We start from the raw sequence: 6,738 nt of genomic DNA, 5'->3' as shown, positions 1-6,738 counted from the left end.
TCGGTGCCGGAGGGGACCCAGGCACCAGGGAGCCCTCTGGTTCCGGAGCAGACACCGGTCGTGAGCGCCAACCGGTGCTGGGTCCCCGGAGCCCGAGGGCCGTCCTGAAGGTGGGACTGTTCATGCCGGACCTCGGGCCACGCTCCCCCTTGTGTGGGGGGACCCCGTTCTGTGCGTCACTGTGGCCCTTAACACACACGGTGCTCATCCCCTTCCCAAGTGCTGGCGGGGGAGGCAGACACCGGGAACCGTTCGGCTCCGCCAACGGGGTGAGTCCATCCGGGAGCCGGGAGAGGGACGGGGCGGGAGGGCTTTTACCCCGTTTACCCGGCCCTCTCCGTCCTGCCCCCCGCAGGGCACGTGGCCACATAGACATCAGCTGCTAGCGGGGCTGGCACTGTAACCCGGGGTCCTGATCCGCTGTCCCTAAATGGTCACGCGCCTGCCTTCTCTGTTTCTCGTCGCCCGGAGGCTGATCGCCACGAACATGCAGGGGAGCTGAAGCCACAAGGGCTGTCGGTGCGGAGGGTGGGGCCGCTTGAGCGCCCGCGGGTGTACGTGTGTTCTCACTTGTGATTGCAACATTCTCACCGTTTTGCAAAGACCTCAGGGCTCGAGACGGAACCACAGAGCTTCTCAGCCTTTGTGCAGCATCTGTCCATCTTGCAGACAGTTGCAGACACGATTGTTTAAACGCTGCTTTTGATCACTCCTCGTTGAGCATGATGGTTAGGGACGGTGTGGCCGGCATGACCGGGCTCTGCTCGCCGTGTCAGAGCGGCCCCTCGCCAGCAACGCGGCAGCATGCTCCCAGGGCCTGGCACCCAGAGGCGAGAGAACCCGAGGAAGGAGAGGAGGACGGGGGGATGGAGTGGGGGGGCTGCCCTGTGAGGTCTTCAGGGGACACAGTGACATTTGAGTTGAGCTTTGAAAGAAGGTAGGATTCCAGACGGCCAGGGTGAGCGTTTTTCTGACCTAAGAACAGTATGAACCAGCAGGTACAGGGACACGCTGGGCTTTTGGAAAGCAGTGCAGCTACTGAGGTGGCTGGGACATAGGGTGCTGGGGGTGCCCCCCAAATATCCTGGCAGCCGTGGCTGTCTGGGCACCTGAGTCCGATGACACAATTTAGAAACTGACATACTGTTTTCAAGGTCTTACTGGCAAATGTTCCACATGAAGAAGAACTCTGGTTGGATGGTAAATCATATATTTAAAAAAATATTTTTATTGAGTTCAGAGAAGAAGGGAGAGAGACAGAAACATCAATGATGAGAGAGAACCACTGATCGGCTGCCTCCTGCATGCCCCCCACTGGGGATGGAGCCTACAACCCGGGCATGTGCCCTGACCGGAATCAAACCATGACCTCCTGGTTCATAGGTCAATGCTCAGCCCCTGAGCCCCGCCGGCTGGGCTTACATGTATTCTTATGTGACGTCAGTGGAACTGCGAGGGCTCGGCCGTGGGAAGGGCGAGCACAGCTGGCCCATCCTGGCAGGTGCGAGGCTCCTACGCCCGCAGTTCTCGCCCTTGTGAGCGGGGATCGGAATCACTAGTGGTTGTTCACACACAGACGAGGGGGCCCAGCCACCGAGTTTCCGATCCACTAGGTTCCTAGCGGGGTTTGCATTCCTAACAGCTTCCCTGCTGCTGCTGCTTCTGCGATGTGCCTTGCAAAGTCGTCTCTGCGACCCCTTTGCACCCTTGCTCTCCTCCCTGCACCCTCTGCTCTCCTCTCTGCACCCTCTGCTCTCCTCCCTGCACCCTCTGCTCTCCCCTCTGCACCCTTGCTCTCCTCCCTGCACCCTCTGCTCTCCTCTCTGCAGGGGTGTGCAGCTCCTCACCCCTGAGGCACCCCTTGCTCTCTGTTGAACACCCCCAGGTGCTGACAAGTGCTCCTCGTGCTGCCCCCACACCTTAGCTTCCACGTGCTGCTCCTCACTCTGGCGGGGCCCTCAGACATGTGTCAGGGCGGCAGGGAGCCGGGCCACCTGGTCACCGGACTCCCCTGATCACGTGGCCTTGGGCCAGGCACTCAGCTTCCCTGTGGACTGGAGAGAACACAGGCACCCACACCACAGGATCGACGTCTCGCCTGAAATGAAAACATGTATGGAAAGCAGCTGGCATGTGCCTGGCACACAGTAGGGACGGCATCCATGCTGGCTTCATCGTTGCCGAATCTTCCTTGTCTGCCTGTCCATCAGGCCCCTGCGGAGAGTTAGTCCTTCCAGCTCACGGTTCTCCTTTCCCGGCGGAATGTCTCTGGTTCCCGCAGCTCCTCTTTGTGGTGCAGTTTCAAGATGCCCCTCGTCCTGTGGCTCTTCCCGGACCAGAGCCTGTGTGTCCAGGCCCCTTGTCGGGTGCGGGACCGGCCTCGGCACAGGCGAGTTTTGTGTGTTCACTGCGGCCAGAGATCACGTTGCCTCTGTGGCCGGTTCCGTCTCGCTCACCACGCGGGCTCCCAGGCCACGTCTGCAGCAGGAGCTGTGCTAGTGCCGTTGCCCGTGAGGCCCCCGGGCTGCTTCCCCCTTTGCTGGGTGTGTGTGTTTGTGGATGTTGGTGGGGAAAGCACCTCTAACCCTTGGCTTCCTTTGGGGCTTACGGCGGCTGGGACTGATGGGGCCTTCGGGCGCCGGAGGGAGCATATCGGAGGCCGACAGAGGAGAGGAGGGGACTCCCCTCCCTGCGGGCCGAGCCCTCCCAGCTCCAGGTGTTTCCCCTGAGTGAGGAGCTGGCCGTGTGGCTCAGCCAAGAGTTTTCTGGAAGGAAACCAGGCCTCAGGCCAGAGGGCACTGGGAGCGAAGCTGTGCAGGCATTTCCCTTCCCACCCGCAGCGCCGTGCCTATGCCGGTGTCCTGGCCCATCATCTAGGAGGGAGTCGGCGGTTCATTGTGGAGAAGGGGCCGCAGCTCCAGGGGTTTGAGTATCGAGATGACAGGGCAGACCTGGGAAGAGGGCCTTCCTTAGGCGCAGTCCTCACTCCCTGTCTGCAGCGAATGGCTCACAAGGACTACTGACCTCAAGCTCCATCTTATTTATTTATTCATTCATTCATTCATTTATTATATTTTTAGTGATTTCAGAGAGGAAGGGAGAGGGAGAGATAGAAATATCAATGATGAGAGAATCATTCATTGGCTGCCTCCTGCACGCCCCCTACTGGGGGTCAAGCCCGCAACCCAGGCATGTGCCCTTGACTGGAATCGGACCCAGGACCCTTCGGTCCGTGGGCCTACGCTCTATCCGCTGAGCCACACCAGCTAGGGCTTCCATCTTTTTAAATAGAAGGTGGAGAAAAAGCTGTCTGTCCAGGCCCTGTGGTTCCCGGAGAGTCTGTCCATCCCTGCTCATAGAGGACGCCAGATTCCCTGCAGCCGGGCTCCCGCCGGTGCCCAGGCCCGGGCTGCTGCCTCCTGCTTCACACACTGCTCTGGGGGGGGGAGGGGGGGGCAGGGGGCGGGGCAACCTGAGTGTCTCCAGGACGCACCCGCCTGATGGCACAGATGCTTCAGGTACAGCTCCGTCTGCCCTCCGGGCGGGTGCCCCTCACCACGCCCCAGGCCACACTCCCCCGTGAGGATACACAGGAACAAGGCCCCTCCCCCTCCCCAGGCCACCCAGCCTCCCGGACACTGTCACAGGCATAGGGTCTGTGGCTGAGCCCCTCCCCCTCCATCGCCTGCGCAGCCACTACCCCTGCTGCCCCTGCTGCCCCTGCTGGACTCCGTCCTTGGCCAAAGGGGTTGAGGAAAGGAGCCTCCCATGCTCCTGGCCTCTGCACACCCCCTCCCCCCCTGCCCCCCCTCCTCTGTCTCCCCACAGGCGCCAGGAGTCCCAGCCTTCTGGGCCTGATTGTTGTCATGTCTCATTCCAGGAAAACCACAGCGTGAAGCCGGGGGTTCTGCCCGGTGGCTGAGGAGGACAGGGACCGAGCCTCCTGTGCACCTGCCACCGGCGTCACACTCAACATCTCCCGAGAGGGAGGACCTTCTTCTTTTATTTTTTAATATATTTTTATTGATCTCAGAGAGGAAGAGAGAGGGCGAGGGAGAGAGAGATAGAAACATCAGTGATGAGAGAGAACCATTGATCCGCTGCCTCCTGCACACCCCACACTGGGGATCGAGCCCGCAACCAGGGCATGTGCCCTGACCAGGAATCGAACCGTGACCTCCTGGTTCATAGGTTGACGCTCAACCACGGAGCCACACTGGCTGGGCAGGAAGGACCTTCTTGACTTCATTGTTTCCCCAAAGAAGGCTTTCTGACCACGTGGGTCATGAGAAGTCGGACGCTCTTGCTCTGAGTCGGTGGCCACAGGCCTCTGGGGTTCTCACCCGCTTGTAGAGAGGAAAGCCAGGAGATGGAGGCCTGATTCTTTGAATCAGAGACTTAACACTGTGCTCTCCAGGGCGTTTTCTTTCTCTCTCTCTTTTTATTCTTACAGTTTTATTTTTGTGTACACATTTGCTTCACAATCACTGAATTTTTAGGCCGAAGAGCCTTTAGAAGTAGTTGTATTGCCTGGAACGAAGGTATGCTGAAGACCCAGTCTGGAGCAAAATGGGAAATAACATCTAAAGGTAGGCTGAGAAATTCCGCTCCAGTGGGTTACGATGTCTCCTCTCTCTGGTAGCCGGGCTGAGGCCTACCTGGCTGCTAGGCCACAGGAATGGCCGAGAAGACAGGGTGCAGACCACCCAAAACAAGCCCAGCCACCCCACCGCGTGTTGCGGTACAGGTTTCACAGTTCAAGTCACCTGTGTTCAATGGTAAACGTACAACACTTGTAACTACGTCCGCTGTCAAATGGGGTCCCTGCCATTGGTAAGCCAGCAGCGATACGAGCCCGTGTCCCATTTAAGACGCGTCGGAAAAGACTGTTTGCTAGTTGGCCAATGAGAGCAGCGTTCAGTCCAACACACGTTGATCCATGTTCAAGTAGATTCCTTTCTGCTTTGGGAAGTCGGCTAATTTTTCTGTTTATGACGTCAAGGTGTTCTTTCTAGAGAGTATGGTCTGGTTCGTGATTTCCATCTTGAGCCGATGCTCTGCCCACGGCCTTCGGCGCCCGCTCCGGCCTTCCTCGGCCCTGAGGCTCACCGCAACCTTCACTCTGCTCTCGCCGGCACAGCCATTTCTTCCAGGGTGTTTTCAATATGATCTGGGGAAAAGGAAAAGAGGATGTTTAGCGAAGGAGCCGCTGAGAGGGCGGGCTTGCAGGCACTCCTACCGCTGGGGGAGCGGGGGGCGGGGAGCGCTAGGCCGATTCCACCTGAAGGCAGGTCGATGGCCCCATCCTCATCCTGACGGGGCTTCCGAGAAGAACATGCACCTTCTCCAGTGGATGCTGAAGGCAAGCATCTCCCCGCCCCGCCCCGCCCGCCCCATCCCCCCTGCTTAGAGCAGCGGGGAAAGCAGGTGCGCACGGCTAGTGTGCAATCCCAACGAGAATGTCAGGGAGCCCAGCCGGTTTGGTTCAGTGGATATGTTGCAGGATTCCAGGGCAGGAGGCATAGGGAAACTGAGGCAGGAAAGTTAAAACAAGGCCAAACAGTGTGGGCAGTTTGCAGCCAGCTTGTAACTAACAAGCCATTATCTTCCCCAGCCCAGGACATGGAGCAAATGGTTAAAAAACAAACAAACCCTCTAGTTCAGTGGTTCTCAACCTTGGCTGCACATTAGAATCACCTGGGAATCTTTTTTAAATCCTGATTTCTGGGCCTCATCCTCCGGAAATTCTGTTTCTTTGTTATGGGGTGGGGCCACAACATCAGTAACAAAGAAACAGAATTTCTGGAGGATGAGGCCCAGAAATCAGGATTTTAAAAAGATTCCCAGGTGATTCTAATGTGCAGCCGAGGTTGAGAACCACTGCCCTAAGGAGAGACTGCAGAAAGGGAGGGGGAAGGGGACGGAAAACAGGGCAGTGTCACTCCCCAAGCGGAGAAGCCAGCAGGCTCAGGCTGGGCGCGGTACAGCTGCCAGGTGCTGCTCATCAATCCTGGGGAGGCCACAACAAAGTAGAAAAGGGACCTTGAGAATTAACCTGCACCCAAATAGTCAGCAGAGGAATTGTGAGACCTGTGGACAGGAGGGTGTGTAACGCCCCGGACCCCCACCCAACCTGCTCTGCAGGTCAGTTGTTTGCTTTGCTTTTCCAATGAAGGGGCGTGATTTAATTCTTTAATACATTGGCTTTTCACCATGCGGTCCCGATCTCTCGTATAAATCCATTTATATGAGAAGACAAGGATCGAGGTTGGAGAGAGCCTCTCCCGCTGGCTCAGGGGCTGTCTGGTAACACCTCTCCGGTGTCAGCGAGAGGGGCCTGTCACAGACACAGCATTGGCCCCGAGGACTGGAGGGTCCCGGGTTTGATTCTGCCCAAGAGTTCATTCCAGTCAAGGGCACAAACCTCGGTTGGAGGATCGATCCCCGGGCCGTGCGGGAGGCAACCAATCAATATGTCTCTCTCACATGGATGTTTCTCTGTCTCTCTGCCTCCCTTCCACTCTCTCTAAAAATCGATGGAAAAATATCCTCGGGGCAGGATTAACAACAGGAATGTCAGGGGACACGGGGACCACCCTGAGGGAGGGGATACTGTGAGGCAGGGTGTCTTGTAGATCAAGCACAGGCTTGGGACCACTAGGCTTGATTCTCTCTCAACTGGCGTGGCCCCCATCTTGGACCTGGATGGGATGTCCCCAGTCTCTCTGTGAGGGTGCG

The 6,738-nt window shown here is 57.9% G+C and overlaps 1 pseudogene; it reads right to left on the bottom strand.

Moving 5' to 3' along the window:
* Positions 1–4,511: 4,511 nt before the first annotated feature.
* LOC102422304 overlaps positions 4,512–6,738 on the bottom strand; it is a 21,294-nt pseudogene continuing 19,067 nt past the window's right edge.

This window comes from Myotis lucifugus, unplaced genomic scaffold (assembly GCF_000147115.1).
Source record: "Myotis lucifugus unplaced genomic scaffold, Myoluc2.0 scaffold_190, whole genome shotgun sequence".
NCBI lineage: Eukaryota > Metazoa > Chordata > Mammalia > Chiroptera > Vespertilionidae > Myotis > Myotis lucifugus.
This window is presented reverse-complemented; position numbering and strand designations above follow the sequence as displayed.